Genomic DNA, 17,155 nt, shown 5'->3' with positions numbered 1-17,155 from the left:
CCTTCCAAGTTTATTTTTCCATAGTAATGATATAATTACAAGAGTAAATTATGTATATATAAAAATCGATTTTATTTTATTATACGTATAGAATAAGACGAGGATAATTGTCGACCGTGCCCTTGCAAAACTATGACATTGAGACAAACGACAATACGGCCCCTTTTAAATATTCAGCGACATTCGTCATAAGGCGTGTATTTCAAGATTCAATCAACTCTGAGAAAAACAAGTGGAGCCACCGCTACTGCTGTCCTTCACGATTCCGCTGGATTTACGAGCGAGCACACGCGTGTACACGGGGCTTGTTACTCCGGGGCAACGAGTCACTTTTACGATGCTCGCGCGCGCGCTGGCTCGAGTGCCGCGGTGATTCGATATACCGTGCGGCAAATTGAAAAGCTCACTGGCGTGCATACACGTGTACAGGTATACCTTGGCTGACGTTGTATAGCGCCTTCTTTTATTTTTCAAAGTCTTCGGAATCTAAATTAAGATTGATTTGCATTTCTGTTCTCCGTACGACACTTCGGATACGACGTTGAGAAGAAATGGGCAGAATCTAATTATAACGACGAGGTTGGAGTCATAAAAAAAGCGTTGCTGTGATTATAACTAATGCGAAAATAAATGAAGAAACAAAAACTTGTATTAAGCAGCTCGTATAACCGCTACGTACGAACTTATTAGGTCGTAAAACATTTACAGGCTCTATTGCTTTTGCAATAAATTGCTCGTCGGGTAGGTTATGCCCTCGCATTTAATAAATGCACGTCGTATGATTTAGTATCTCAAGGATGATTTCTTAAAATTTTGCAGGAATGAGCCAGCTCCTCGAGCGATATCCCAACCCTCATTTCCAAATTGTTCGTAAGAATGCTTGGCGCTCCGTACCCCGGCCGACAATAATCAGGACGATCCACTTGCAGAGGCAAAAGTAAAATGCCGTGAGTCTTTAAAAAGCATGTGGCCTGGTCAAAAGAGCGCGCGCACGTGTGCGAATTTCGGTCATGACTCGCGGCGCGGCAAAACGCTACTTGCAAGGGAGAGGGCAAGTATGAGGAATGAAGCTCGCGAGCGCTCGCTGCACGTTCGCGCCCCGAGGACACGTTTCTTGCTGCCTTTCGTTTACGCGTTCTTCACGAGCTCATTCAGCTTCATCTCTCTGCACTTTAACTACGCCCCAGTTGAAAATTCCCTTCGGAATTCACCGGGACATAAAGTCCGTGACATCTCAATTGCTTTTTGCGACAGTCGTTAAGTGTCTCATTAATTATATATCTCGTTGCTCTCAATAGTTATTCGCGATATTTATGCATTTACATTTTTCGCACAATCATAATCGTTTTTTTTTCAGCCAAACTAGTTGATAAATCAATAAATGGGAGCTGCTACTAACGAGCGATGCGCGTACGATTGCCAAGCAGGACGTATAATTGAAAGCGTGCCGCGGCAATAAAGAGTGAAAAATTAGCGGAACCAGTTACAAAGTGTAATAAAAAGTAAAAGCTCATTCCTCGGTTGACTCGTATCCCTTTGTCTCGAAAAATTATCCTTCCAATTAAAAAGAAAATCACAAGAAGCCTTGAGCGCGCGCGTACGCATATAAACTGAAGAAGAGAGATGAAGCAGCGAGGTCCGGCGTACACACCGCAAAAAGAAAGGTCCTGTGGAATGCAGGCTCGTATGCGCGCGGCTCGAGCGCGCGTGGGCAGAAAGGAGAGAGACGACGCGGGATTAACACGAAAGAGAGAGAGAGCCCATACACCGAAAGCCGCAGGCTGGAAGACGAGAAGTGGCTGTCCGCCAAGCGATAGCGGCACACGAGTGCCACCTTATGACACACTAGCGCAGACTGCTAATGCATTCCCAATTGTACTGTTCGAATCGAATAATAGAATCCGCCTACCATTTCACCGTGAGCAGTCGCAAAATCGCCGATTCGTCGTTTCGCGAGCAGCTTTAATAAACAGATGCATCAGCAGAATGGATCGCATGTGCGTCGAGCCGCGGCTCTCAGTTTTTCACATTTTTTTTTCTTCTTGACGATCCAACAGGCGTTCTTTTTTTTTATCTCCTTTTGGGGTGCGCTGCTTCGAGATGAATAATAACGCGAAATACGTCCGAGGCTCGCGAGCGCGCGCACCTTGCACGCGTAATTAATGCGAGCCCAGTCTCTCTCGCTCTCTGGCCAGAGGGTAAGTTGCTCGCTCGGATAAGCTCGAGCTCTGTTTGGATTATCGCCGCTCCTTGCAGATGCAACGTTGTAGGGCGATTTCTTGCTTCGGATCTCGAGTCCCTCTGTAATTTCTCGCTCGGCCAAAGAATGGAACGCTTGCTCTTTTTTTTTTCTTCCACGCGGCTAAGGAGACGCGTTGGTGTTTCGCCCAAGTGTTTGCAATAATAATTAAAACGATTGTACATACTCGACCAGATAACATCCGCCTGATTTTCGTATTTTTCCAAATCGCTCGTTTTTCCAACGGCAATTCCAATAACACGTAATTTTTTCGATATTCCTCTAATGATTCTCCTTCAATGCAAACCATCGTTATGTAATATCATATTTATAACTTATTTCTTTTTATTTTTACATCCGATTTCGACAAATTCTTTTCGTTCATAAGTAAAGAGTTTACTTGTACTTTTAAATTCATATACATATAAGACGTATGTCCATTATCAGTTGGGCAAGCTTATCAAACGTTTGATGAATATTAATGTCTATAAAAAAATTGTAATAACGTTTAATTTGATACTGGAAAGTTTTCTTCGTTATCTTGTTACGCAAAAGAAATGAAAAATTCCATTGAAAAAGCAGATGCTCGTCTCATTCACTTTTTCTATAATTAAAATTTTTTTTTATAATTTAATGAAAATTATAGTAACATGAACTACAATAAAAATCAATAAAAATATAATGCATAGACGTTCTGTCGATTATCTGCTGAGAAAAACGTAAAAATTCCAATCAATTAAAGGCAATGATTGATATATGACGGATTCCGAAGATTGGTCCTCATCGGGCGAACCCAGTTATTAAGAAATCGAGCGATCGCGTACAACACGCAAAATCGAAATCGGGCTGAAACATCGGAAAAAAGCTCGCGTCCGAAAATTTGTGCGCGCGCATTCTGCAATGATTTACAGTGGTGGATGATTTACAGCGCTAGAGAGTGGTAAAGCACGCTCACCCCCACAAAAGGCTTGTGCCAAAGTGGAAGATTAGAGGCGATTATCGCCGTATCTCAGGTGCGCGATGTATATATCTATAGAGCCCGTAATTCAAAGTTGACGCGTGGGTGGCTTTATATGTATACGCTAGCTTAAAATCTTGTGCGCGACCTTGAATTTCGGTGCTTTAATCGCGCATTCACTGGACAGCGAGCTTTGCTCTTTGTATTTTGTTTCGGCGAGAAGGAGACGTTGATGCAGTTAAACGCGGCTCGTAACTACGCCTCGGTATTTTTTTGGACGTTTCTTTGCACACGTATATGCGCAGTTTGCTTGTTGGCCGCGGCGACCTAGCCGTACTCTTCCCTTGATTTACGACGATCCTAGAAGCATTTTTTGGGATATTAAGCGCGGATGCGAAATATTGCTTAATAAACCTAATCACTTTGTTCGCTCGTTATGATGCTGCTCTTGGCTTTAGTGGATTCGCCATAGATTTATTAGTGGACAGTGATGCTTCTTGTTGCCGTGCAAAAGCTAAATTGAGACTGGTATCAGTAAATAACTGCAGATTTTTCGAGAAAAAAAATGTTCACTTCGTTTAATTACACTATCAGACCATATTTCATTGAATAAAATTTACATATATAACAAGATTTCAAAGTTACGATGATCAAATTGAAGTGTAAACTAGCAGGAACATTTTCATGAATATTCTTAATTTTCGATTAATAAGTTAACGTGTCAGGGACAAAGTACATTTGCGATTCAATTGCATCAATGATTGCAAAACTACATATATTATTTTTCAGAAAAATACGAGAATTGGAATAGGTTTTTGAAAAATAGTTTTTTCACAGAAAAAGTTAACAAAAAAACTAAAATGAATGTTTTGCGAAAATAATTAATTCCAAAAAATAAATAAATAAATAAAAATAACTGCAGAAAGAAAAGAGTGATATGGGCCTTAACAGCAATTAGAGAAAAAACAAATAAGAAAAAGAGTGCAAGTGAAAGGGCTCTGGTACGGAATCTTTAAAGGTGGTAAAAAGGCCGTCGTCACACGGTCGAAGGAATCAATCGAGAAATGCCTTGGAAATTGGTCTCCCACCGAGGTTACGCGCACGATTCAATTCCTCTTTTTTTCTCGCTCGCTCAGCAATCATTCGATGGATTAGCATAATGACAGGATTTATAGCGAAGCATTGGCTGGGAGATAGAAACAGCCTGAGGACATGAGGGGGTGTTCGAGGTAGCAAACGGACATCGAGAGTCCAGCCCGCTATCGTAATGAATAGGATAGTTTCTGGCATTCAACGATTATACGGCTTTTCCAGCGCACCAGCAAATGATAGATTTGTGGTCTGATCTGCTTCCTCGTGTATTTTAGCGGTAACGTGATCATGCCTTTCTATGTATCGAAGGAGGATCCCTGCAGTACAATATGCTTCTGACCGACTGCCTCGTATTGTTTGCTTCTTATGTCTGTGAAAGTGCCAATTAATACTGAAAGGATGAATTTTGAATAATAGACAATGAAAATTATCGACCTATGCAATGTATTTTATTGAAAATTTTTTTTTTAATTAATAAAATGAAAAACAGGTTTCTTTTTCGTACAAAAAAGTAGTCGTCATCCGAGGCTAATAATTAGGTTTTGCACGGGTACTTTTATGGTCGTTATAAATAGATTAAGACAAAGATTAAGACACCCCGGATACCAATCATCCAATTACACTCTTTCTGCATACTCCGGCGATTCTTTTTTTTTCCATTTCGCGGAAAAAATATGTATTTATTCATCCTCAGGTAAGCAAACAAGTGCTTCTAGAATCAAATTATATAAACTACAGTTCTTAAAAACCTCGCCTCCTTCTGTTTTCCAGTAGAAAAAATTACTAACGAAGTGCTGCCGACTCATTACAACATTTAGAGAAGTACGCGCACACACGCGCGTGCGAGCGCGAGTGCTTACAAATATAGTTAATTTGAGCTGACTCTGAGCGTGCACGCGCGCATTACCTTGTAAAATCTCAGCTCCCTTTTGCAGTTGTCGTCGGCGTGTGTCCTGGACGCGAGCTTTGACAGAGAGAGAGAGAGAGAGAGAGAGAGAGAGAGAGAGAGAGAGAGAGAGAGAGAGAGAGAGAGAGAGAGAGAGAGAGAGAGAGAGAGAGAGAGAGAGAGAGAGGGAGAGATTGAGAAGAGCAAAAAGGATGAACCGAGTAGCGAGCACGCGTCCGCTGTCTCCGAGTCTCTTTACACATTCGCAGCGACGCGCTTTATACGACCTGTTAATTACATTTTCCATAAACTTCCAGCCGTCACTCAACGTGTTTTATGTTCGCGGCAGCATGTACAAGCTTTCCCGTGACACTGTTTGTTTGCGATCTCATTTTTTTTTGCGGGCCAGTTAGCTCTGAGTCTTCTTCTGCTGCTTGTTTTATTCACTAGGTTGTAAATTTGATATCACGCATTTGTTTTTTTTCATCAAGATTCACATCGATCAATCTTTTCTAATTAAAATAATAATAGAAACTCTAGTAGTACATTAATCTTAGTTACATCTATCCTCCGCGTCACCGCAACACATCTCTAATTCATCCTCTTGCTCATTAACTTTTCATCCGGTTTCGTTCGTTATAGCTGCATACAGACACATCTATAGATAGTTGCCTGCACTAAGGTCGATTTATAGCGCAACAACTCTCTAGCCATAGATCTTATAACCTAGTATAAGGGCGATAAAAAAGCTGGAGCGGGCGTTTTTAGCTTGTCGAAGGCGCACAGCCAACCGCCAGAGTATAGTCTACTCAGATAATATCTCCATCTTGCGCTGACCAAGCACAGCGCGTGGCAGTCAGTGCCTCGCTTATCGATCGTAAACAGTGACCCTCCCGTGCCTTGGCAGCAACGAGAGCCACAAAAAAGGCGATGGAAACGGCACTCTGCTTTAGCCATTGCAAAGGATTATTTGCGCGTGCATGCGTCTCGCTCTTTCTCCCTTTCTGCCCTGGAGACCTTTAACAAATCTGGAGTATCCCGAAGATTTACGATCTGTTGGCTTCGGCTGACGATATTTATGTTGACTTTGTTCAGGTAGTTATGCTATTGGTCATCCTAGAGGCAAGCCTGCATATCCCTCCTTTTATCCAGCTGGCAACATTTTATTGCTCAGATCTTACATTATTATATTGTATTTGGAAAATACGGAGCTTTGGGCAGCAATTACTCCAGGAAAAAATCGCGCTGAATAACGAGGCTCCGAGGATGAGAGAAAGTGAATTTCAAAAAACCTCTAAATTTCAAACTGAATGCAATTTACGAAAAAAGTGCTTAGAGTCGAGCGCAAATTACAGTTCGAGAGACCGCGAGCTGTCGTTTTTTTTTTCCCCCCTCGACAAAGTGCAAGGTCGAGCATTTACGGGCGCAATTATTATCGCATGAAGAGGCTCGCGACGCACATGACTGACTGCGAAGCACTATATATCCTTTCTATCCGCAAATGACACCAGCCTCTACCGCCTCCTACGATTTTACAGCCGCTAATTCGTTTCTCTCACTCGCTAACCGCATCGTCTGCACGCGAAACACGCTCGTTCCATGTGTGTGCGTCTGCACAAGTTTCGACGAAAAAAATTATCAGAACGAGCTGCATCCCGTGTGCACTCATCAAATTCCACCTTCTGTCTCTCTCACTCTCTAGTTTCTTCTTATTTTTTTCGACTCTTTCCTGCCGTGCCAGAATTTCGTAGATGCATCACCCGATACAGGAGACGAGGGTGGTGGACTATTAAAGTGAATTAGCGAGTGCCTTTTCGACGAGATGATTGCTATCGCAAGTGTAGGACACTGTTGTCAGTTGACTGGTAGTTGGTGACTTCGAGAAATCTCATCACATGAATCGCTTTCGCTCAATTACGATCATGTTTGACGTGTTTTGATTGACGCTCAAATTTTATAGAGTTCGATATGATTAAAAATTGATACGAAGCAAATGATCATATCGTTTTGATACTGATAAAAAAAATGTTGACACGCATGCGTCAACGTTAACAAGTGTGAATAATAAATTATGATATAGACAGCGAATGACATTATCTTCGAACATTTCGTCCTGTTATAACTATAATAAAATCAAACGTTAGTCCCGTTCGCAGTCGCAAGGGAATTTATTGTTGTCTATAATTGCTACAAATTGATACTAGTTGATAACTACTGTTAAAGCTTTATTACATATCTGAGCATAGTACTAAAGTTTCATGTTGCAGGTACAGCAAGGTATTAAAGAACGGGTATAATAAAATAACAGCGTATTGTTTCAAATTGAAAATGTCACTCCTAAAAAAATCAAATCAAATAAAATGTAAAATAATGAAAGAAAACGACAGCGCACACAAAAGCGATTTCTCTCTTCCTCTCATTGACACTTGACTCGGCATAAACACGCCCTTAAAAGTTTTTCCTCAGCTCTAATTATAAGCTAAGTGCTCCAATTATGCAATTACCTTGCCAATAATAGATAGAATAAAAGAAGAAAATGTAGGGTACTGTGGTATATGAGCAATTGGTTTAGCTATGTAATTGCGGGACTGAGCGAAGACGTCCATAAAGAGGCAAACAGCCAGTCGTTCGCCTATCCAGCACGCATATACATTTTCAAATAACAAATCGTGTGATCTGCGGCCGTTTAACGCCATTGAGCCCGGGCATAAATCCTGCGAAAATACTCGTCGTTTCTTCGCAAGCTGTTCGTCGCGTCGGCTCGACAGACACACACACGCGTTTTTCGCGGTTATAGTGACGAGGCTTCAAGCGCAACTAGAAAGCCTTTTTGATGATCTATACAGGACGTGGCACGAGGCGGTGGGGAGAAGTCTAAAGGATAGCTAGAGCCCGCGAGACATCACGACAGTTGCTCCGATTGATAACCTTGTCTTGCTAGCGAGCTGGGTCAACCTCACGTAACTCACTTCTACTTATTCGCAAGAGAGAGAGAGATTGGCGAGGCTAGTTAAGCGGAGATAGATCACTGGTAGTTGGTTTGCGCCGGTACCATTAGTGAAAAGGAGTGTGCCTCCCCTTCCCCACGGCAAGGATCCATTGCTAAGATCCCCACCCCCGCCCCATCCTCTCTCTCTCTCTCTCTCTCTCTCTCTCTCTCTCTCTCTCTCTCTCTCTCTCTCTCTCGTTCTGTTTTGTTGGGTCAGGAGCTTGCGGTTTCTACTATGATGTGTGTGCGCGCGCGTCTACTACTTTTTCCTCCTCGGACCCTCACCCAGAGATAACAAGACGAAAGAATGCTAAGCTCGGTAAGTACCGGTGATTTATAGGCTTGCGATCCTCCCGCGTACGAGATGCCCATACTGCCGTCTCGGCTACTCTCTTCCGCCATGTTTCTGCAATCGAGTACGCGTCCGCCATTGCTGGTATACAGGTAGGAGATGCGCGGCATTGGATTAAGACGGGCATTAAACTGCTCGACCGCCCGCCTGAGTGCAAGGTCTTCTGGTCGATTAAAGCTGAGAGAGAGAGAGAGAGAGAGAGAGAGAGAGAGAGAGAGAGAGAATGTCCAGCGAGATTGCGCTGCTGTAAGAAAAATCAAAAGACAAGCTCCGTACAAGTCTTAACTGCACTTTACGGTTTCGCTTTACTTGCAACGAGGATTTTATATACTCCTCACCGTACAGTACTTGGGCGTAATCGGCTCTTGATAGCATCAACGAGCTCGACTCATCTTGAGCTTTAGAAACAGCAGTTAATTTTTAGGTTGCAATTGTAATGTGTCCGTCAATTGATTGGCTTAAGTTCGGGGTAAACAGAGCTTGCAAAGTGGCTCGTGCACGCATCGCAAACATGACGCAGTGCTGGCGCAGTCATTGAATTCCCGCTCGCGACAACAAACAAAGCTACAGAGCGCGCCAGTTAAGTACACACTCCAACGTCCCATAAAATTAATTCGTCGCTCGAGCACATAATTCCGGCGCTGTACCATTGGCAAATCGAAGCGCGCCTCTCTACTTTAAAGACGAACGGATGCGCGGTCCAAGTGCAAGCGCCCAAGCAACCAAGTGCAGTTTGCAAGAGCCTCGAGCGACGAGCTACTCTCTCGCGAGAGAGAGAGAGAGAGAGAAAGAGTAAGAAAAAGGCGGAGGAGGAGGAAGGCGAAAGAGAGAGAGAGAGAGAGAGAGAGAGAGAGAGAGAGAGAGAGAGAGAGAGAAGGGGCCCGTATAAGCGGGGCCTGACACGCGATGCCTGCCTCGAGGGAGCAATCACGTGGCGGCGGCGGCGGGGGCGGCTTGAGCCGCGGAAAGATCATCTCTCTCCCTCTCCATCGCTGACCGCGCCACCCTCGACTCCCCTTAAGACACCCTTAGGGCCTCCGCTGCAACCTGCAACTTCACCCCTCCCCGACGACTCCGAGAGCGAATTCTCCGCTGGCTTTATCCTCACGACCTTGTACTCCTTCGGCTCCGCAATGCAACAGCACAGCCGAGAAGAAGAACGAAGAAAAGAAAAAAATATATACGTTTCAGGCTGCCTCCTCCTCCTCCTCCTCCTCCTCCTCCTCCTCCTCCTCCTCCTCCTCCTCCTCCTCCTCCCGGCGTATGGATCACTCTACGCAGCGCGCTTACTTCCCCCACAAGTGCTAGGGGGCACTATGATTACACTTGCGCTCGGCTCTATACACCCGCCGCCGACAAAACGAGATGCCTCTCGATCGCGTCCGCCTTCTAATGAGCGCCAAGAAAGAGAGAAAAAGATGAGAGAGCCGCTCTGCCTCAATCTCTCGCTCGCTCGCTCGCTCACTTGCCGCGCGCTCTTCTCTTCTTTTCATCCTCGACCTCATTGAGACACGGAATGAGTGTCTCGAAGAAAAAGAACGCGCATTCGAGGGTAAAAGTACGCGAGCAATGACAGCGATTCTCGCTTCAACGCTCGCTAGCCGTCGCGTTACGTAACTACTAGCGAGTGATGACACGATGGTTCTGGAGGGCTCTGATCGCCGTTATTGCGCGGATCGCTCTTCTGCCGTGGCATTGTTACGTGCGACTTACCGAGTCAGGCTTTTATGGGTTTCCTGCTCGCTATTTGTAGCCGAAGGAAAATTTAGCGAAGTCAGGCTTGTAGATCACGGTCGTTTCTTCTAGGTGGTGCTTAAAAACCATGTTATCGGCGTAATTGATACATTAAGTAAAGTTTGCTCCTATGATACAAAGTTTCAATTAAGACATTATTTCCTTATTTCATTATTCTTTTTTTATTATGGAAATAATTGAGAAATAATTATAAAGCATTGAAGCAGTCCAGGTCTATTAAATTTGATTCCTGAACAAGTTATATTAATGATCTAACAAGAATGGTGTAATTAACGAGAGCTAACTAATATGTGCTAAATGATTGTTCTTATCTCAAAACCAGTAAAGCAGTAGGTGTGTTCCTATAATCATTTTTTGAATAAACCAATAAAGATGAAATAACTGCTTCTGCAATCTACTCAATCTGAGGCCACGAAAGTATAAATTTTACTGTTTAAAAAAAATTTTGAAAAACAATAATCACCTCGAAGATACAATCTCATTTTGATTATGCGAATCATCAAAAGGATAATATCGCAAGTTAAAATGCAAATAAACGGAGAACTATTCACGAAGACGGTAGTCGTGACCAGCGGCGTTGCTACTGCAAAAACGATTTCAGGAACTTGGAACGGTCGATATTCGAAGCGGCATTAAAAAGATGACTCGTCGTCATTGGAACAGCGTGTATTTATCGTAATGAACCGCACGGTATAGCAAACAATTAATTGCAGAATCCCACGGGCCGCGAAATCACAACTCGAAAGATCGGCAGCAGTAAGCAGCAGCGAGCAGCAGGCCACCCTCGCATTATGCATATACGCCGGTAGAGTCCCGCGGGGCGCAAGAATTAAGAGCGAGAGAGAGAGAGAGAGAGAGAGAGAAAAAAGAGAGAGATGATACTCTCGTGCATGAAGTCACGCCATTCACGGCCTCTGGTCAAACGCGCAGCAAGTAGATCTGTGCTCGAGAGATGCAACGTTTCACGCTATCTCGGCAGTCCGCGGTGGCGCAATTAAGGCCGCCCAGCTTTTTCCCATATAGCCCGCACACCCCTTCGGCGCTATACGTTACGCGGTGTCTTTTTCCACTCTCGCGCGAGTAATAAGCGCGCACACACAGCAGCAGCCCGAAGCTGCTGCCGGAGTATGCAAATTAGCAAGGAAGAGAGAGAGAGAGAGAGAGCGAGAGGGAGGTTGGAGGGGCACATCTCGGTTCAATAGACCTTCGACCCTTGGGTCTGCGGATAATTTGTTTACGAGCGCAGCGCGGACTTGCAGCGCGCCTCGGGGCAGCCAACTTCTCCATCGTCTTCGTCTTTCTCTCTTGCTCCTCCGCTGTTGTGGGCCTTGCTCGCGCGCGCGCGCGCGCGCGGCGATTCTCGGCTCTTGCGATTTGCATACGATTACTGCACGAGCAGCGAGACAGAGAGAGAGCGCACACCCACGCCCTCGAACAGACGCGTGGGCCGCTCGGTAGGACGCCTGCACCCTGAAGAAGCTCAGCGCGCCCTTCGGGCGACTATACCCAACAATGCTCGCGCTGCCTTTGCATCTCCGAAGACGCCAACGTTTATGGATGTATGCTCTCTCTGCTCTTTCATTCTATATACCGCTGACCCTCTTTTCGAACTTCCCTCTAGATATATTTGCGAAAATACGACGCTTGCGCGATCTTTATCGTCATGGCTTTTTGCGTGAATCGAACATTACCCAGAGATCATTACCCTGCTAAACGTCTTTGTTAGTAGAATCATGAAATTTCTTTATATTGCACGGAATGTAATGTGAGATTAACTTACGTGGCAATATTTGGTAAAATTGTTTCGTTATCAATTATTTACGCCGACACGATTGATTAAGGTTTCGGAAACCTTCTTGTGCGTGATGTTTAAGCTTATTTCTAGTGAGCTAGAACTACTTTCACAATAATGAATTATATCGCAAAAATAATCAAATATCATACTGCATCAAAATTGTATAGAGACCGAAGTGATGAATTGTTTCGCATACCTGAAACAAGAGCAACGACAATTCTCAGTCAGAATATTGCGTAATAAAATATAACTATCATTGCTAATTATACACTTTTTCTCTGCATGCTCATATCATTAAATTATTAACGTATTGTGGCAGAGATTCCTGTGTTTGTGTATACATCGCACCAGCTATTAATCAAATTTCCGATGATTATCAGTAGCCATGAAATTTATCATTTGCAATTTATCATTCAACGGCATCTCTATGCATTCGTATATTAGACGTGGCTGGCACACTATTACGAGTTAGATTTACTATTCGATACAATTTCACTCTCCACGCTTGATTCATGCATCATTTCGTTGTAGAGCTTTCGAAATTTGATTCGGGAAAAATGGGAGAGAAAATCCTCAAATAATGCATCGATCAATTAATCAGAAAGCTTTTGCCGACACCAGTATAGCATGTTGCACGGGGTGATTGTTTATACCGTAACCCAAACCATACGTATAAGTAGCTTTAAATCACGCACGATAGATTAAAAGTGATATCGAAAATCCTCGCTAAAGACCAGATCCCGTTGTACGCGAGCTTGCCCTCGCGAGGCATATGCGCGCACGTAAATTCTCACAATTATCACTTTCGTAACGCGCAAGTACGCAAGTGCGCATGTACATTGACTCGATGCATGATCTGCGGGCTGTGGGCTTCATTTATGCATTCTACTATTCGCGACTTAGTAAATGTCAGTGTGTTGGGCAGACGTGAGCGCGAGTCGCCAACGGTCGCGAGCTCGACGAACGGCTCGTCCCTCACCAAGCGAGGAATCACGAGAATAAAGAAAAACGAGCCCTACGAGAGGCAGAACCGACCGGCAGCTTGCAGGCCATGCGGGCGCGCGCGTGCCTTCCGCCATCTTGCAATTAGAGGCTGAAGAAAGCATCCGCGGGCGTGTACTGCCACTGCGATGGGTACGTCGGAATTAGGAAGACAGCGGCGAGGATAGGACTTTGGGGATAATAATGGATACGTATAATCTGCTTAATAGTGAAGCGTTGCAAACAAGTGCAGCGAATGATTGAAGCGCAGAGGTAGTGTAGCTCGCGAGCGAAAGAACGTATTTGCCGCGTGGGTTTTAATAGAATCGTCGAAGAGCGTAATTCAATTTCCTCCTGTAATGCCGCGGACGAGCAATGTAATTTAGCAAACGGTGCTCGCGCTTTGAAATATTCTGACGATGAGTGACTTACGCTCCAGGGTGGGAGAATGCTTTCATTGTTTCAGGTTTTTCGTTGTATCGCGGTTACGGCTGCTAATCGGGACGAACACGAATGAAGATCGTTTCCTTTGTGAAAAATGTTGCTCGTGCAACTTCGCCGCTGAGTACATTAGCGACCGACGCGAAAGAGCAATGGAAAAAATATCAGAGTTTCGATGACCCCTTTGTGGGAATTTCGGGCATAAAAAGTAACGTGGAATATTCTTTCGCGATGAGCAGATTTGACTAAATGGCGGTCGTGCTACAGGCCGTTTCCCCCATAATAATAATAATAATAATAAATGTAACTTGACAACCTCTGGAGATGGAGAGCATCGCACGGCAGCGCCCGGCACGGGTATAACGACGTACAAGTTTGCCGAGGAGGGAAAAACGAAAGCAGAAGAATGAGATCCGTAATAACACTTTGCAGACAAGTCTTCTGCGTCACGCGCATCTCACGTCCACGCGAGGAAGAAGAAACGGCCGCGGCGTCTCGTCGTTAGCTGCATAAAAGTCTAAGAAAAACAGCATCGGCCGCCGCGGCGAGAGTAGTACGGGCAGCAGTAGTGGCAGGCAGGAGCAGCGTGGCGGCTGCAGCAGGCAGGCCAGCGGGAAGAGATTCAATTGCAATAAAAGTAGTAAGCCGCTAATCTTAGACGAGAGTACTGGCGGTGCTGCGAGCAAGAAGGAGAGGACGAAAGAAGGAGACGCCTTGGCGGCTTTGCGGAGGAGGAGAGTAGTCGGGGCCGGTGGTGGGTAGGTCTCGGGGAGCCACCGCACGAGTTACGTATCAAGAATCCGCCACGGGCGTGGCCATACACTCGCGCGCTCTCTCTCTCTCTCTTTCTCTACTGCGCTCTCCCGGCTTCTTGCACCTTTTTCTCTAACTATCTCTGCCTCTCTATCTCAACTTATCTCTCGCTCTCCTTCTCTCCCACTTGCACGCTCGCGATCTTTTTCCGCGCGCGCTCGCGTCCCATACACTTTTATCTCGACCGGCGACCCTTTTTCTTCGTTTCCGAGTCTCTCTCTCTCTCTCTCGCTTTCATAAAACAGCGTTGCGCCAGAGTTATTGAGAGCGAGCGAGTTTAATGGTCCAAGTTTGCACTTTTCGACCTGTTGGTCGTTAACTTTTATCGATATCGAGCCGCCGCAGCGCCACCGCCGTCGTACAGCTTAGATTTTAATCCTCCTTCATGCCAGACTATTTATAAGTGGCAAGCTCTCAGTTATATAAACTGGAGCAGATAGTTTTGCGATGATAAGACGAGATTAAACGTCAGTGCGCAAAGAAAGGGGAGAGAGATGACCCTCGAGCGCTAAAAGCAAAGCAAAAATCCAAGTCCAGGCTGCAACGATCAGCGCATGCATCATCCTCGCCTCGCTCCGCGATGTTTATAATATCCATGCGCGCGCATTTTCGACTCTCTTCCTTTCTCAAAACTCACCCTGCGCACGTTACCACGTATACGTAAATCAGATACTCATGTACGTATGGATCCTTCACGATATATCACGAGCGAGCGAGAGAGAGAGAGAGAGAGAGAGACAGAGAGAGAGAGAGAGAGACAGAGAGAGAGAGCTTTGCCTGCATATGCGGCGGGCCCTCGGGACATGTGCGGGTGTATAATCTGTCTGGCCGAGGAATTGTTTGGGGGCCCAATTACAGGGCCAGCTAAGCGCACCACCGCCTCCACCGCTCGAGCTGTTGCGCTCCAGGGTAGGACCGCCGAATATCTCCCTGCGCCGTCTGCTGTTGTTGCTCGCGGCTTCGAGAATGCATAAATGCGTGCGCGGCAAGTGCAGCGCGCCTTCCTTTTCTCCTTTGCTTTTTTTCCCTTCCGTTAATGTTGCGACCTGGCCATTCTTCCGTCAAGGTTAAACTTACAATTCGCAGAAACCAAAGTTTCAATTCGCAGAAAGGCTCTTCTCACGTGAGCCAGAGAATCGTAAAATCAACTTGAGATGTACTTCAGCCACCAACGATTCAATTGAAGAATTGTAGCAGACAATGAGCTTTTTAAAAAGTGGCGGAATGCTCTGATCAGTCGACGTTGCGTCACTTTGTAATTATTGCCATGTTTACGAGATCGCGATTGTAATCGCAAACGCTATCACCTGTAAATCGTTGCGTGTAATAGCAGCAATCAAAACGTGAGTAAAAATAGTCTCAGCGGCTTCTACCTAACACCAGAGCTGACCCGAGGCTGCAACTCCAATGAATTTTGCTTAACACGCAATTTATTGATGTAACAAGGTGGATTCTGATCGAAAACTCGAGGTTTCGCATTAAACGAGCCATACCCTACGATGATTTTGTCACATCTTACGTTCGTGCCCGAGAAATGGCCGCCGGGTATATTTATTCCGCGGACTCCAGTTGTGCATGTATTCGAAAGTTTTGTATACGCTTTTATTAGCTGGATCACAATAATTCCATTATTCGCATTATTAATTTCCCGATTCAAAATTTAAATCACTCGAAAACATTTTTAATGTATTATTAATATCTATTTGTTTATTTATACGAAGTTGTATTATTATGCAACGATGGGAGCCATATATAACTCCGCTGAAAATGTACCTTACGTTATTCAATCTCGTGCGGTTTTTGATGAAGGTTAGTCATAGAAATTGACGTAGATAGTAATTTGTTAAACTAGCTAACGCGCAGATAAGCTTGACGTGTCTGATCTTAAGATTTCATTACAAATTTGATCTTATAACTAGAATATATTGTGAACGAGATACCGTGAAAAATTATAATAATAAATTTTGTTATCCCTCCGGTGCCTCCAAAATTTTTATCACTTATGAGTTCATATATATATATATATATATATGTGTGTGTGTGTGTGTGTGTGTGTGTATATATATATATATATATATGTATATGTATATATATATATATAATTTTGACATAATCAAAATATCATAAATAAAAATACTGTTGAAGAATATATAAAGTAATAAATTAACCAACGCAATATCAAAGAAGACAATGGAAGACAGATATATTACAGATACGAAAAAAGTTTGCTTTATTAATTATTCCACCTTGTACAAGCAGAAAAATGGCAATATAAAGCACGGCTGCGACTTTATAATAACGAAAATTGCGTAGAGTCGAACGCTAAAGGCAGAACACTCGCATTGAAAATAAGTCAGTGCATACGAGCGCACGCGCCGTGGAAAGAAAGTCAAAGAAAAAGGAAGAGAAGCTACGGCTTTAATTCGAGTACTCGTGTATTTCATTCGCGGGTCGCGCGAGCGCGGAAGAGCTGATGTTATAGCTGCCGCAGACTCTCTCTGCTCGGCCACATAATTAGCCGACATCTATCAGCCTGCAGCTATCGGCTTCGTACGCCAGCGAGTGGGAGATGCCTCGCCACCCTCAAACGCGTCTCTCTCTCTCTCTCTCCTCTCTCGTATCTTGTGCGCGCACTCGATTCATGCATGCTGTGTGAGTGTATGTATATACATTTGCGCTGACTCTTTTGCTTGCTTCTTGATCGCTTATTGGCTCCGTACATGAAAGGGTAGCTCTGCCTAACATGCAGATCGTCTTCAAAGGTTATCGCTCTTTAACCATATCGACAATCAACTTCTAATTTATTGTAAATTATGTACAGCAGCACTATAATTGATCTTTAAATAATTTTTCA

General features: G+C 44.3%; 1 protein-coding gene across 1 annotated transcript in view; it reads right to left on the bottom strand.

The window, feature by feature from the left end:
* Nucleotides 1-17,155, bottom strand: part of LOC131668641 (transcription factor AP-2-epsilon) — a 176,530-nt gene that overhangs the window by 140,282 nt on the left and 19,093 nt on the right. The window lies entirely within an intron of this gene.

This window comes from Phymastichus coffea, unplaced genomic scaffold (genome assembly GCF_024137745.1).
Source record: "Phymastichus coffea isolate CEN01 unplaced genomic scaffold, Cenicafe_Pcof_1.1 PCOF00082, whole genome shotgun sequence".
Taxonomy (NCBI): domain Eukaryota; kingdom Metazoa; phylum Arthropoda; class Insecta; order Hymenoptera; family Eulophidae; genus Phymastichus; species Phymastichus coffea.
Note: the sequence above shows the minus strand (reverse complement) of the source record. Positions and strands in the feature narration are given on the sequence as shown.